This window comes from Colobus angolensis, unplaced genomic scaffold (assembly GCF_000951035.1).
Source record: "Colobus angolensis palliatus isolate OR3802 unplaced genomic scaffold, Cang.pa_1.0 Scaffold13, whole genome shotgun sequence".
In the NCBI taxonomy this organism is placed as follows: domain Eukaryota; kingdom Metazoa; phylum Chordata; class Mammalia; order Primates; family Cercopithecidae; genus Colobus; species Colobus angolensis.
Genome location: NW_012114252.1, coordinates 20,187,411 through 20,201,779, shown reverse-complemented (window position 1 = coordinate 20,201,779; position 14,369 = coordinate 20,187,411). Strand labels below are relative to the sequence as shown.

The 14,369-nt window shown below is 48.1% G+C and overlaps 1 long non-coding RNA gene across 1 annotated transcript; it reads right to left on the bottom strand.

The window, feature by feature from the left end:
- Positions 1 to 9,705: 9,705 nt before the first annotated feature.
- Positions 9,706 to 11,477, bottom strand: LOC105505898. The gene is made up of 3 exons (XR_001000837.1): positions 11,201 to 11,477; positions 10,559 to 10,713; positions 9,706 to 9,781 (listed from the first exon to the last, which is right to left on the bottom strand). It is a non-coding gene; the product is annotated as an uncharacterized LOC105505898 (long non-coding RNA).
- Positions 11,478 to 14,369: the final 2,892 nt, after the last annotated feature.

Here is a 14,369-nt window from a genome sequence, read left to right as displayed (position 1 = left end):
CCCCAGCAGCCTGTGAGCTAGAGCTGGCAGAGGGCACCGCTTGGCTTTGCTTCTCCTCCACCGCCCTGCCCTTCAGGGAGCTGGGCCCGGGAGTGGAGGCATGAGGAGCGAACCCTGGGGGTGTTGCCTGGGATTCTGCTGGCCTCCCTGCTGGGTGTGGCCGAGGCCCGATGCCCACTGCTGCAAGGGGCCACGGCAGCCCTTGCCCCGCCACCCCATCCACAGCCCTAAGGAGGCTTCCTCAGCCACTCTGTGGAGCTTTCGAGGATCTCCTGCTTGAAGATGTCAGCACGCTCCTCCCTGGCAGGCAGCCAATATTTTGTTTATTGCTCTCAAAGCACACTCACACTTTCCTCCCGTCCGGTCCGTTTTCTGAAAACATTGAACTCTTGGCTTACGGTCAATGCCTCCTGCTTTTATCTGCTCGGCCTGAAACAGTGACGTCCAGCCAAAAGGCCGGAGCCAGCCCTGGGGCTCCTCCGACGCTCCAAGGGTGGTGGCCCCACTCCCCTAATGAGGCCCATTCCAGCAAGGCCAATGCTTGGGCGTTTCAGAGAGATGCGCTCTCCCTCTTCTTATCACTTTCCCCTTCTGAGTGATTAAAATTAGGTGACTTTTCAAGACTCCATGCAAAGGGTGGCATGCATAGCTCTGGCCACTGCAATAGAAACTAAAGTAAGGCTCCTGGGTATAATCCAATCACACAGCTGCCCCACCTTGGTCTCGCACCAGGTCTGCAAGATGGCAGCCCCCTTGGTTTGCCCTCCAGCCTTCTCTTAAGTCCTGGAGCCACTCTGGTAATTGAGCCTTCCTTCTGGCATCCTCTGGAAGGCTAATTGAATGCAGCAGGAGGCAGTCACAGAGCTTTTTAACATTTCTACTTCCTTTCAATTGCACACTTTTCCAATAGGAAGCAAAGCTACTCAATGCAGGAGAGAACTTCCCTCTCTTCCCACTTAACCTTTCTCCTACATACACATTCAGGCTACTCAAAGGTATGCTGTTTCCTTTCCACTAAGTTTCCTCCTAATTACCTGGAGGCATCCAGGTGTGGCTGAAAATATGCTCAACCCTGGGAGTAAATATCTGCACCTAAGGGCAGTGAGTAGCAGAGCAAAACAGCTTGTGCAGGGCTCAGTGTGCTTAAAACAACCTGCAGCTATTTATCGGGTGACTCAGACAGGATGCAGGGGCCAGATGGTTAGCATCTTGCAAAGGCTGACGGGCGCTTTCATTTGATTGTTTAAGAATAAGTTCACACCGGAAAGGGGATTTCACACGTCCTCTTCCATTCTGGAGTTTCAGTGTTTCATTAAGCTACTCTATAAACTATTATCGTGGAGAAGAAACAAAAAAAATTTTAATTATGTTTCCTTTGCATTGGCGGTCAGGCAGACAGGTAAAACTTTTAATTATTGAACTGCTCCAAGGTGTGCCTGTAAGTATATCTAAAATATGTCTTGAAAGAGTGATTGTACCTTTTTCTAGAAAATGATAACTTCTATGTTTCCTTTGTAAAATGAAAACCCACTTGTGACTGGTATACAAGGAAGCAGCTGACCTGAAGCTGTCGAAATAATAAAGGCAAAACTAGTAAGACCCCAAAAAAGGATATAGCTCACTCTTCTCAATCTCTGGCACGTGGAGAAGGTATGGAACTATCAAAGGAATTGAACTTGGGAAAGCTTGGTTCAAGTCCGGTGGGGCAGTGGCCAAAGGGTTGATGTTGTTGAACTTTACGGACTTCATCATCAGTAGGCATAAGAATATAATCGCTTAGGTGTTTAGGGTGGCAGTGAAATAGTAAAAGTGCATAAAGGTAGTCTTTAAAGAGTGAGTGAAGCACTATGCCAGGTAGGTACTGAAGCCATGTCAGTCACTAAGCTGAACATCAACAATTTGGGTTGTTTTGCTTTGGTGCTTTGGCGCGTACCTAAAATTGTCAAGTGAATCCTTTATTGAAAGGCAAGGATGTTTGTTGTCTAGTTTCTTCGGAAGTTTTTATTTGGAAAACCTTGGGTGAAGTGTCATTAAATAATATATAATACTGCTTTTCTTTCTTTCCTTCTTCTTCCCCTTCCCCTTCCTCTCTCTTTTCCTTTCCTCTTTTCTTTCTTGACAGGGTCTCACTCTTTCACTCAGGCTGGCGTGCAGTGGTGCTATCAGAGCTCACCACTGTTTCAAAATGCCAGACTCAAGGGATTCTCTCACCTCAGCCTCCTGAGTTGCTGGGACTACAGGCATGCACCATACACCTGGTTAATGTTTAAAAATGTTTTGGCCGGGCATGGTGGCTCATGCCTGTAATCCCAGCACTTTGGGAGGCTGAGGCGGATGGATCATGAGGTCAGGAGTTCGAGACCAGCCTGGCCAACATGGTGAAACCCTGTCTCTACTCAAAATACAAAAATTAGCTGAGTGTGGTGGCACACGCTTATAATCCCAGCTACTCTGGGATTACTTGTGGTAAGGGATATTCCTGACCCTGGGTGACAGGTGACACTACAAGGCAAATCGGTAATTCTAATCTCAGTTTAGGTCCCACCGATGTGTTGTTATTCCTGTCTCTTTAAATGACACCTCAGGTGACTCAATACATGGACTTTTTCACTCCCTCCCCTCCGGCCCACTCACCTGCTACTGGGCCTGCTCCATACAAGTGATCTCATATCCAGGAGATGGGGTGCCCCAAGCAGGAGTCCCCCTCCTCTCCCTCCTCTCTTCTTTAAGCTGTCCCTGCTCCTCACACACCCCACCTTCCTGCATTCTGCTTCATGCTCAGAGCTAGCCAGCTGTTCAGCAAGCACTTGATCAGAGGCTGTTCTATGACAAGGCCATCAGTTCTGCCTTGAGTCACTCTCAAGCTAATCAGTGTGGGTGGCTGGTGGAAAACATGCCTGTAAGAAAGCAAATGACTGGATGGCATCATTGGGACCTCATATAAAGAACAAAGACCCATAGAGACACCGGAAAACAGAGCCGTCCCAGGGAAGCTCTAGAGAGGGAAAATGTCAGCTACACCTTGGAAGGAAAAAGACCTTTGTCCAGATAGAGAAAGGAAAAAACAGAATATCCATCTATTTCTTGCCTTGTCACTTATGCCCTGCTCCTTTGCAATCTGGACTCGGCCACCCTCAGCCGCTGACGGGGCTGTGTTGACAACCTTCTCGATGCTTTCTGTTGCTAGAGCTCCCAACCCCCTGCAGCAGCAGCTCATTCTGTTGACTCCTCCCTGCCTAACAAAGGTCATAGGCACCCTTCCTTAGTGCTAGTTGTCACAAGACCTTGCACCAAACACCTTACGTCTTATTTCGCCCTTGCAACAACTCCTATTTACAATGCAGGGAAGCACTGACAGGGCGCTCAGATAGATGTTCCAGGTTACAAGACCACACTAGCAGAATCATGGCGTCACCCTGAGTCCGGCCAATTCCACACCTACACACAGCCACCCTGCCCCTCGCCTTCCCTGCAGGGTGAGTGGCTGAACATTTTCTTCGGCTAGTGCACTGGCCACCCCTTCTTTCTCCCTCTGCTCTCTAAATGTCCTTGACCCCCAAGTTTTCAACAGTGACTTCTCATCCCTCACTTCCTTCCTGTGTGATCTCCTTCTCTGGAGATACCTTACTGCCTTCCTGTCTTTGCAGCCACCTCTCAAATGCCAGAAGCCAGGATGTTACATGTGCAATTTGCCTGCAAGGTGCCTTAATTTGGTTTTCCTGATGGCATCTTAAATTCAACATGTCCAGAATGGATCAGTGTCTTCCTTGAAAACCAATTCCACTTTTTGACCATTTTCTCTGTCACTGAGCTAAAATTTAGAGAGGGTCACTTATTTCTGGCAGCTCCCTCCCCACATCCTTGGGCCCTCCCCACATCCAATCAATTCCTGTCTGAAATGTCACCTGTAACCGCCCCTCCCTTGCCATTTCCACCGATATCACTTTACTTATTGCTTGTTACTTCTTGCTGGGCCACAGAAACGGTTGGACTCACCTTCCTCTCTCTGGTTTATGTGCCATTCAAAGAAACTCTGAGGCATCACCTGACGAATCATTGTGAGACTCAGCTTGCAGGATCACACTTCTGTACTCAGGGACCCCCAGTACTTCCCCATTCTTACTGAACAAAGTCCAGATTCTGCCCTTCAGTGTTCTAGCCCCTTCTCACGTGGGCCGTGAAACTTTCGGCTTCATCTCAGAGAGCTCATGGGCAGGTCCCCTCTGCTGTCACACCCAGAGTCAGGAAGGCCTCAGATCCACTCACATTTACGCTTCCCTGTCTCCTCGCAAACTGCTTTCTCTTTCTTCTTAACTCTTTCTGGGAAAATCTTCCCCATCCTTGAAGGTCTTTCTCCACTGTTACCGCTCCATGACCCCCTGACCCCCAACAAGTGTTTGACCCAAAACACTTTGGCTTTTGCTTATAAGATTTGTCTGTGACTTGGGGCACGTGTTTCACTCTCTATCTGAGCGTATGCTCTTTGAGGGTAGGAATGAGGGACTGTTTGGCCTACCCTGAATCTTGACTCTTGTGAATCAAGTTTTAAAAATTGACTCAAAGTACTAAGTTAGAGTTACAAGAATAAGGTGGTAATGGTGGTTTTAGAATTCAGAAATAATCCTTTTAAAAATGTAAAAAAATACTCCAAAAGAGTCAGCTGTAGAGGTTTGCTTGTAGTTACCAAGGAGCACAGACTTTCTGAGAGCTTAACTCCGGTGGGTTTGAGCCTCCCTCTGATTAAAGCATCGGTGCCAATAGTACTGGATCCCTCCAAGAATGTGATGTTTGGGACTTTACAATCATTTGTTTGTGGAATTGTGTGTAGGTCTGAAAAGTCAGCCCCGTGGGGAACTAACTTTGAATTTTGATACATGACTTTTGTGGTCAGTTCAGGTCACCCAGCTACACTCTGTGGTATATACTTTGGCACATCTGCTCTTGAAAGATATGATTATATGTAACTCTGACAAATATATCAGAAGTGTGTTTTAATTATTTGCCCTTTAGATTTAATGAACCAATTCCTAAGAGAACCCTACATGTTTCTTTAGAAGATCTAACCAATTGATACTACATTATGAGAAACTCTCTACCTGAATTCCCTCATTCATTCAAAATTATGTTTAAACCCATATTGTCCACATCCATTTCTTTTTTTAACATGAGAAGACATCATAAGAAATGAAATAACAGTTTGAGTCACGGCAACAGAGTCCAACTTTCCTTCCAAGAGGCCAAGTTGTTTTAGCAGAAAAGGACATTGGCCCCAAAACCCATACTAGGTCCACCGGCAGCAAACACAGAATGCTGCCCTCACTCTAGGAAGCTGGCTGTTCCATATTTTTATACTAGATTTAAGGTTCAAGATTTCATGTTGGTGTTCATAAATGCAAACACACAAGTAAGCAAACAGAAAGAAGAGTTATTTAGTTCATATTTTCTTCTCCCATCCTTTCTCTCTCTCTCTCTCTCTGCAAATGTTTCAATCACATAGGTTTGACCAAATAGCTGCGTCTTACACCATTCTCCTCTATGTAAAGATGTAAAGCACCTCTGCACTTTTTTTTTTTTTTAAGACAAAGTCTCACTCTGTGGCTCAGGTTGAGTGCAGTGACACAATCTCCACTCACTGAAACCTCTGCCTCCTGGGTTCAAGTGATTCTCCTGCCTCAGCCTCCCGAGTAGCTGGAATTACAGGTGTGTGCCACCACACCTGGCTAATTTTTGTATTTTTAGTAGTGGGCGGGGGTGGTCACCGTGTTGGCCAAGCTGGTCTCGAACTCCTGACCTCAGGTGACCTGCCTGCCTCAGCCTCCCAAAGTTCTGGGATTACAGGCCTGAGCCACCCCGAGCGGCCATCCACTTGGTTTTGAGAGCAGGGACAGGGGCCGTCTGTTCACACTGCTCCAGGGAGAAGGGTTGCTTGCTCGCTTACTGCCCTCACCTCCCACTGGACCCTGCAGGTGCTGAGGCCTCAGGCGCAGTTGCTGCCTGTCACCACAGCCATCTCATCCATTCCAGGGCTGTAAATATGCTGATGACTCCGTTTTTTGTCCCCAGAGCTGTACATCCAGTGGCCTCGTGGAGTCGCCCAATAGGATGATTGATGAGCTCCAAAAGGGTCAACATTATCCCAGAGCACCCTGCCCCACAGCAGAGAACCGCCCCAGCGCCTCCCGTTTCTTGCTCTATGGCAATTCCGTCTTCCCAGCTACGGCGGCAAGACTGGGGTCCCCTGTACCCCGGCCCAGCCCCATGGGCCCCCTTGCTGCCCCCACCGCCCCTGCCTGGCCTGGATATTGGCTATGGTGGTTTTCCAGTGGGCCCCCCCACCTTACCCCTTTCAGCCTGTTCCTTACTAAGAAGCCACTGCAATGTTGGTGAGAAAGTGGATCAGATGTGCCACAGCCTCAGGCCACGTCAAAGTCTAACCATGTCCTGAAAACCTTCTGGTTTGGTTCCCAGCTCCTGCTCTGATCTCGCCTCTATTCGGAAACGACCGTCCCCACATCCGCCACCTCTCAGTCACCCCATCCTCACCCCTGAGGCCACTGCCAATTGGGGGTACCCGTCCACAGCATGGATGGCGCTGCCTCCAGCACCTGTGCTGCCCGAGGGTCTCCTGGCCATGGCCTGGGGGTGCCAGGCAGCCGTGGCCACCGCGTCCTCCCTCAGGGCTCCCCACAGCTCTCAATACGCTCCCCAAGCGCTGCCCATGCTCTCCCCCACGGCTCCCCGACAGCTCCGCCACGCCCTCCCCACGGCTCTCCACGCTCTCCCCAAGTGCTGCCCATGCTCCCCCACGGCTCCCCCACTCCCTCTTCACGTGCTCCCCACGTGCTCTGAGGAACCTGGGCAGGTGGAGCCGGGTTGCCCCCGGGCAGTCAGGGGTGAGCACACCTTCTTGTACTTTTCCCTCGTTGCTTCCTCTCCCTCCTTCCCCTCCTGGAAATGCCTCCCGAGGAACTCACTCAAACCCTTGTCTTAGGGCCATGGTAGGGGTCTCCTTTCTTACAGGGCTGTGTGCTTCCTCAGTCAACGCTTCTCTGGCTATTTATTTATCTAAAATGAAAACTCCAGCCATTGCCTCAGTATTTCATAGCCTCCTTTTCCATGTTGTTGTCACTCTTTAAAGTACTACCTATTTCACACACTCATAGTGTCCACTGTATGCCTCTCCTAGCAGAATGTGACATGGATGATAATGTCAGCCTTCTTCACTCCTGGTTAAGCAGACTTGAGAAAAGGGCCTGGTATACAGTAAGCATTCAGTAAATGCTTTGTGAATCCTGTGTCATCAAAAAGTAGGATATCTCTTTTTAAACAGAGATAACATTGCAGAATCTTGGAGTTGGAAGAGACCTCAGATGGTGTTGAGTCCTGCTTTCTCGTCAGAGCAGAAATCCTGGGATGCCATTCTGGACCGATTGTCAGTCTTTTGTCCTGTCCTTGAGCTATTCTTTTTTTTTTTTTGAGACGGAGTCTGGCTCTGTCGCCCAGGCTGGAGTGCAGTGGCCAGATCTCAGCTCACTGCAAGCTCCGCCTCCCAAGTTTACGCCATTCTCCTGCCTCAGCCTCCTGCGTAGCTGGGACTACAGGCGCCCGCCACCTCACCCGGCTAGTTTTTTGTATTTTTTTTTTTAGTAGAGACGGGGTTTCAACGTGTTAGCCAGGATGGTCTCGATCTCCTGACCTCGTGATCCGCCCATCTCGGCCTCCCAAAGTGCTGGGATTACAGGCTTGAGCCACCGCGCCCGGCCCATCCTTGAGCTATTCTAATGACAGACATTTGCGGCTCTACACGGCCAGGTCCTCTGTTAGAGAACTTGGTTAGCTCAGCTCAACAAATGCTGCTCTGAGAACACTGGCTCCCGTGTCAGGAGGTTGGCTGCGCCTGGTGCTCCCGGAGGGCCAGCTCAGGCCTCTTCTTGTTATCTAGGGGAGTGCAGTGACATGGGAGGCCCTTGCTGGGGCTGGGCGGAAGGGTTCCAGCCCTACTGAGAAGTCCTCTGGAAACACCTTGCTGTGGATTTCAGAAGTTCTCGGGCAGCTAGATTACTACTGGCAGTGTGCCCGGGAAGAAGCCAATGCTGTGGGTGACAGAAAGCAGAAAGACAGAAGGAACTGGGGACTTTAATGAACCAGAGAATACTTAGCTCCTCCAGCCATGAAGCAGGCCCCACCGCAGGGCTTACAGTCCTAAGGGCCACTGGGTTTCCTTATTCATTAAACTAGTTTAATCTGGGTTTTCTGCATCCTAAAGGACACCAAGTCAGTGTGCAGAGGGACCCTATAGACAGGTGTCCAAAGAAAAAGCCGACAATCATGGAATTTCTGATGACACCACCGACATGTGGGATGGAGGCCGCCTTCCCAGGATACCCCTATACTCATAACAACGAATCCTGGCTCTTATTCACCGCTTTGGATTTCGTAAGCAAATGGTAAGTAGAAAAATAGAGAGAGTAGCTTCATTTTATTTTCAATACATCAACTGAGTGTATTAATACTTGTATCTACTTCCACATGTAAGAACTCTATTACATAAATTTGAGAATAATCTTCTCTTTGCTATTTAGACTTTATTTACTTTCACTGCGGATTACCAATTGTCCCTACAGTTTGCGTTTTATAGTTTACATCGCTTTACACTTGATCTTATAGGTAACAAAACATTCTCAATAATTACAAACAAATGTGTTGATTTAATGTACTCCAAGAATCTCATGGACACAGTCCAAATTATAATTCAAAATGGAAAGTGGTATATGGGGCTAAACTGTCCAGCACCTAAGGAAGTAACAATGACTTACGTTTATACTTTTATTGTCTGGAGTCACAGACACATAAAGTTGATGTACCTGACTAGAAAATTAATCCTGGTATATCTTTTATGTCTTCAACATCACTATGAATCTTCCGTATTTTGTTTTTTTTTTTTTGGGACGGAGTCTCACTCTGTCCCCCAGGCTGGAGTGCAGTGGCCGGATCTCAGCTCACTGCAAGCTCCGCCTCCCGAGTTTACGCCATTCTCCTGCCTCAGCCTCCTGCGTAGCTGGGACTACAGGCGCCCGCCACCAAGCCTGGCTAAATTTTTTGTATTTTTTTAGTAGAGATGGGGTTTCACCGTGTTAGCCAGGATGGTCTCGATCTCCTGACCTCGTGATCCACCCGCCTCGGCCTCCCAAAGTGCTGAGATTACAGGCTTGAGCTACTGCGCCTGGCCGAATCTTCCGTTTTTTAAGTGACATGGAAACATTCAAATTGGGACATGGAGTCTAAGAGTGACAGGCTGCTGGAGTCCACAACTTGTTGAGGAAATCCACACCTTCAGTGGCCAGCTCTGTTTTGGTTTTCAGACTTTAAGCTCCCTTGTATCCCCAAAATATATGAATGAAAACAAATCAATGTATTTATTTATTTATTTTTATTTTATTTATTTATTTGAGACGGAGTCTTGCTCTGTCGCCCAGGCTGGAGTGCGTTGTCCTGTTCTCGCCTCACTGCAACTTCCGCCTCCTGGGTTCAAGCGATTCTCCTGCTTCAGCCCCCCGAGTAGCTGGGATTACAAGCACACACCACCTTGCCCGGCGAATTTTTGTACTTCAGTAGAGACAGGGTTCCGCCATGCTGGCCAGGCTGGTCTGGAACTCCTGACCTCAAGTAATCTGCCTGCCTCAGCCTCCCAGAGTGCTGGGATTACAGGCATGAGCCACCGCACCCGGCCCAAGTCAACGTAGTTACTATATGTGAATTGTCTGCACACCTTTTCCAAGCACTGGAAAAGAAGAAGAAAAAAAAAAAGAAAGAAAGAAATAGGTCCATGAATGAGGTAAGCAGAGTTGGACCCAAATACTTGGATGCCTTCTCAACAATTTCTTCCAAATGGCTTCCCGAAATTAGCTCTGCACGACCCATCTTTCTTGGGGGGTGGGGAAGCGATTACTTTCTAAAAGGCACATTAAAGTGTATGTTCCATATCACGATGGCAGTTACGGGAGGGGAGGCGTCTACAGCTGACTTGGGAAGGTTTTAATCATTGAACTATGCACAAGCGGGGCTGGGGCAGGAAGCAGCAGGAAAATGAGGCACCTTCTGCAGAACCCAGCCAGCCTGCAGGCGTTCCTGATCTGAGGAAAACACTTTAATTAATATGTAAAACAGCAGTGGGGAGAAAAGCAAGGTTAATTTCCAAACCACATCACTACCAGCGGCATTTGGGTTATGAAACCTTGGGAAACTTCTAGGAGATCCTGTTTGAAGGCACAGAGGTGCTTTTGTGTGTGAGCAGCTTCCGAGATGCTCAAAAGCTCTTTTATCTGCCCCCTGCAGTGGTATTGCTCTTTCTGTGCTTAAAAACACTGCCTTTGACTGGCAGGCTGTTGTTTTTAATTTGCAGCGCACCCTCCATTTTTGTTTGGAACCTGCCTGAAAGCAGCGTTTAGGAGAGAAAGAGCTGTTTGATTTCCTTTGTTGCGGCTTTCTTAGCTGCTGGCTACCTTTGGAATGTGTGACACAGGCCGTCTCTCCGGTTAGGAAAATGTTCTGCACTTGCCTGGGGTGAGACTGTAGCTCATTTCCTGGGTTGAGGTCTAAATTCCTGAGCAAAGTGTATCAAATACTCGCTGTGCCAAGGATCAGTGTCTGGTGGAGACAGCGGATTCTCCAAGGTCAGGGAAGTGAAGAAACAGCTGACAAGTGTTTCCCTAGCTTGAGCAGAAACAGCTCCATTCAGTGCTTGAACAATTAACTCAATTAGAGGATGTGCAGCTTTCTAAAGACGCGTCCACTGTGAGTGTGTGGGCCTGCGTTTCCTGCCTCCCTCTCCTCACAGATACCTCAAAAGCAACATATCTGAAAAGTAGTCCTCTTAGCTACCCTGTCTAGAAGTCAGAGGCTTGAGGACGATACTATGTTCCTCCCACCACGTGGTATCCCACCAGCACCAGCTCCTGGCCGTTAGACACTCAAGCATCTTTCAAGTAGGGAAGAGGACATGTTTGAGGGGTCGCAGACTCCTTTGAGAATTAAAATTTACCCGAAGAAGTAAATAATATCTGCACATATCAAGATCAGCACACATTTTCAGGGGTTTTCCCACACCTACTCTGAGCCCAGTTAGGATTTCTATACTAAAACCAGTCTCTGTCCCATTTCCTCTGGCACGGCCCTATGTGCAGCCCCAGGCATCACTAGCATTTAGCCTGGAGGGTTAACTTTGACTTCCCAGCTTCTGGCACAGTTTCCTTCTCCAGCTACCATGGAGGCCACAGTGGCCTCCACATTCCCAAGGGCTCACCCATGGCCTTGAGAAGAAAGTCCAAACACCAACTTGGCACTTGAAGTCTGAGGAATTCTTCATCCCTTGCTCCAGGCACATGAAATGCCTGTGTTTCCCTGGGCAAACGTCTCTCCTGCGGCCTTCCAGTGTCTCCCAGTCCATCCTGTGGACTATTGCGGAGGATTTGCATTGCAGTGTGTCCCTCTCAGGTCCAGGCTGGAGCGCCCCGCATCCACCTCCCTCTGCGCGGTCCACTCAGCTCCGTGGCGTCACTGGTGGCTGAGCTTTCGCCGCTTTCCCTTCACTGGAAGACTCCTCAGTCAGAGTCTGGGTCTTCATCTCTAAACCCCCCGGGGCAGCGGCAGCCCCTGATTTTGACACAGGAGGAGATTAGGACTGCGGTTTGTAGGGAGGTGGTGATCCACGGCTGGGCTTCGTTTGAGGCTGACTTTTGTAGCAAGCACAGTGTTCCAACTTCCATTAAATACATACGTGGAGTGGCTTGCTGTGATGATGGAGAAGATTCCACATTGCACAAGGTTGGAACTGAAGCCCCAATCCTCACCCTGCCGCTGTAGCGCACAGCCTCACAGTTATGTGCACAGCCACATGTATGTAATATCTGGCATGTAACAGGTGCTTGTTCAATATTTGTTGGATGAATAGATGAGTGACCCTAGAAAAACATAATGCAGACCTATGGGTAGAAGAAGCAAAGAACCCAGGAATTTCCTGGAAGTTATCAGTTCCAGCCCACTTCTGTCTTCTGTCCACAGCCATGTGATCTCTCTCTCTCTCTTTCTCTCTCTCTCTCTCTCTCTCTCTCTATCTCTCTCTCTCACACACACACACACACCCCTGCACCCATGAGTCTCCCCACTTTGTCAGGGATAATGATTCACAGGTTATGCCACATCTTCTAACTTCTCTATTTCTTTACGTTCGCTTTTTCACTCCATTTGTAGGCACACAGCAACCCCCGTCTCCTGCAACGACCCCTGCCCCAGGCCTCACATGAACCACCTGCTGTCTACACTCAGCAGCCCTGGTCCACAGGCAAACACAGTCCTGGTCGCTCTCCCTGCCACCCCGCCCCGCCCCAGGACAATTGATCCTAGCAGCTCTTATTCACTCCCCAGCTTTCTCTTGGCTCCACCCTCTGCTGAAACAGCTAACCCTCTTGACTGGCAGATTCAAGGAACTTTTTGAGTCCAGGGCCTCCAACCTTGTGTCTTCAGGAGCCTCTGCAAAGCCGGCTGCCGTGTAGGTGGGCTCTCTCCCTCCACTCCCTGTCTTCTTCATTCTCTGGTCCTCCGCATCACCCTTCAGGGTCATTCTTTCTCAGCTCACTTAGCGAATGTAAGGAAGTGTTTCATTTTCAGTCTTTCAAATCTTTCTTCAAATACTTCGTTTTCAATCATTTCCTTTTCTTGGATAAGAGTTTTGTGTTGTTTTAAGTACAGTGTTATCCAATGGTTAGATCCACACCTCTAGCCAACTCACTCCTCTGTGGCCCAGACTCTTGTTGCCAACTGTTTAACTCTCGTGTATAAATGACAGGCAGCTGCATATGTCCATATGTCCAGCTGTCTGTTCCGTAGTGGGTCACTTATGGGGTCAGATTGTACATCTGCCTACTTCACTTCAAATTGCCTCTTTCTTGCAAGCATCCGGGGATGTCTTGTTTCACATGCAAATAAACACAGAACAAAACTAAAAACAACCTCAAAGGAATTTCTGTGTTGAAGAGATTTTAATGGTAAAATAATTAAGTTTACTTGTGGTTAAAAAATAATTGTAATTTTTTTATTAAAAAAACTCAAAACTATCTTGCTGTATTTTTCTTTTATTATAATCAAAGTTTAGGCAAGAAAAGGGGTATCTATTGGCTCATGAAATTAACAATTCCGTGGATCGACCTAGAACAGTGCTTTTCGAATTAAGTATGAGGCCCATCTAGAGAGCTTGGGAACAGATCTCACTGAGTCAGCTCCGTCTTCCAGAGTTTCTAATGCAGTGAGTCTGTGGGGTGGGGGTGAGAATTCGAATTTCCAGCAAGGCCATGAGGCTGCTGCTGCTGCTTTGGGGGCTCCACTTTGAGAACCACTGACCTGTAGCATCAGGCACCACAGGACCCAGATGGTCAATGATATCTGGAGAATCAAGTCTCCCTTTCCCCAGTGACACAGAAAGCTCCTGACACTCCCAGACTAACATCCTCTCTGGAGTTGGTAATTTCCAAAAAAGATCTTTCCAACTTCCATAAAAACTTCAAAACTACGACTCTGGCTCTACATGAGCTACCTGCTTACCCCTGGGCCAATCACTGATGCTCCCTGTGGGGTAACCTGATTCTCTGGCCTGGGTCACATGACTTGCTTTGTGGTGGGCAGGCTCCCTTTGTGACTGACAGCTCTCCTGCCTGCCCCACATTCAGAATCCTATCTAAAGGAAGGAATGTAGGGCAAATAGAGTGCATTTTTAAAAATATATTCCAATCTATATATCTATCTACCTATTTACCTACTTGTCTGCCTACCCACATATTGATCTAGGCCAGTTACTTAATCTCTCTGAACCTCATGTTATTTATCCAGATAAGTGATTCTATAATACTTACCTTTCAGGACCATTGTGGGAATTAGAAATATCACCTGCTTAAAACAGCCAGCATATTGCCTGCCGCACCAACTATGTAGAATAAGTGGTAGCTAGATATGAAGAGGAAATTGCTTCATCCTTGACCCTGTCTCCCCCAGTAAAGGTGGTTCATTAGGTGTCTGGTACCAGATAGGGTGGAGCCAGATTGAGGATGCTCACCCTATCACTTGTCCTCACTCATCTCTGCCTCCTTGACCGGTGACTATGGCCTCTCCATCCACTCATGCGAATATGGAGGTTTTTCCATTGGAAAATGACGCATATATTTCAGAAACACCCATCACATATCTGCAGCCCTTCGGTGAGAGGTGCAGGGGCACATGGAATGCTCCTTCCTGCTGCTAAGGTCATTTTTTTGTTTTTTCAGACGGAGTCTCTCTCTGTAGCCCAGGTTGCAGTGCAGTGGCTCAATCTCGGCTCACTG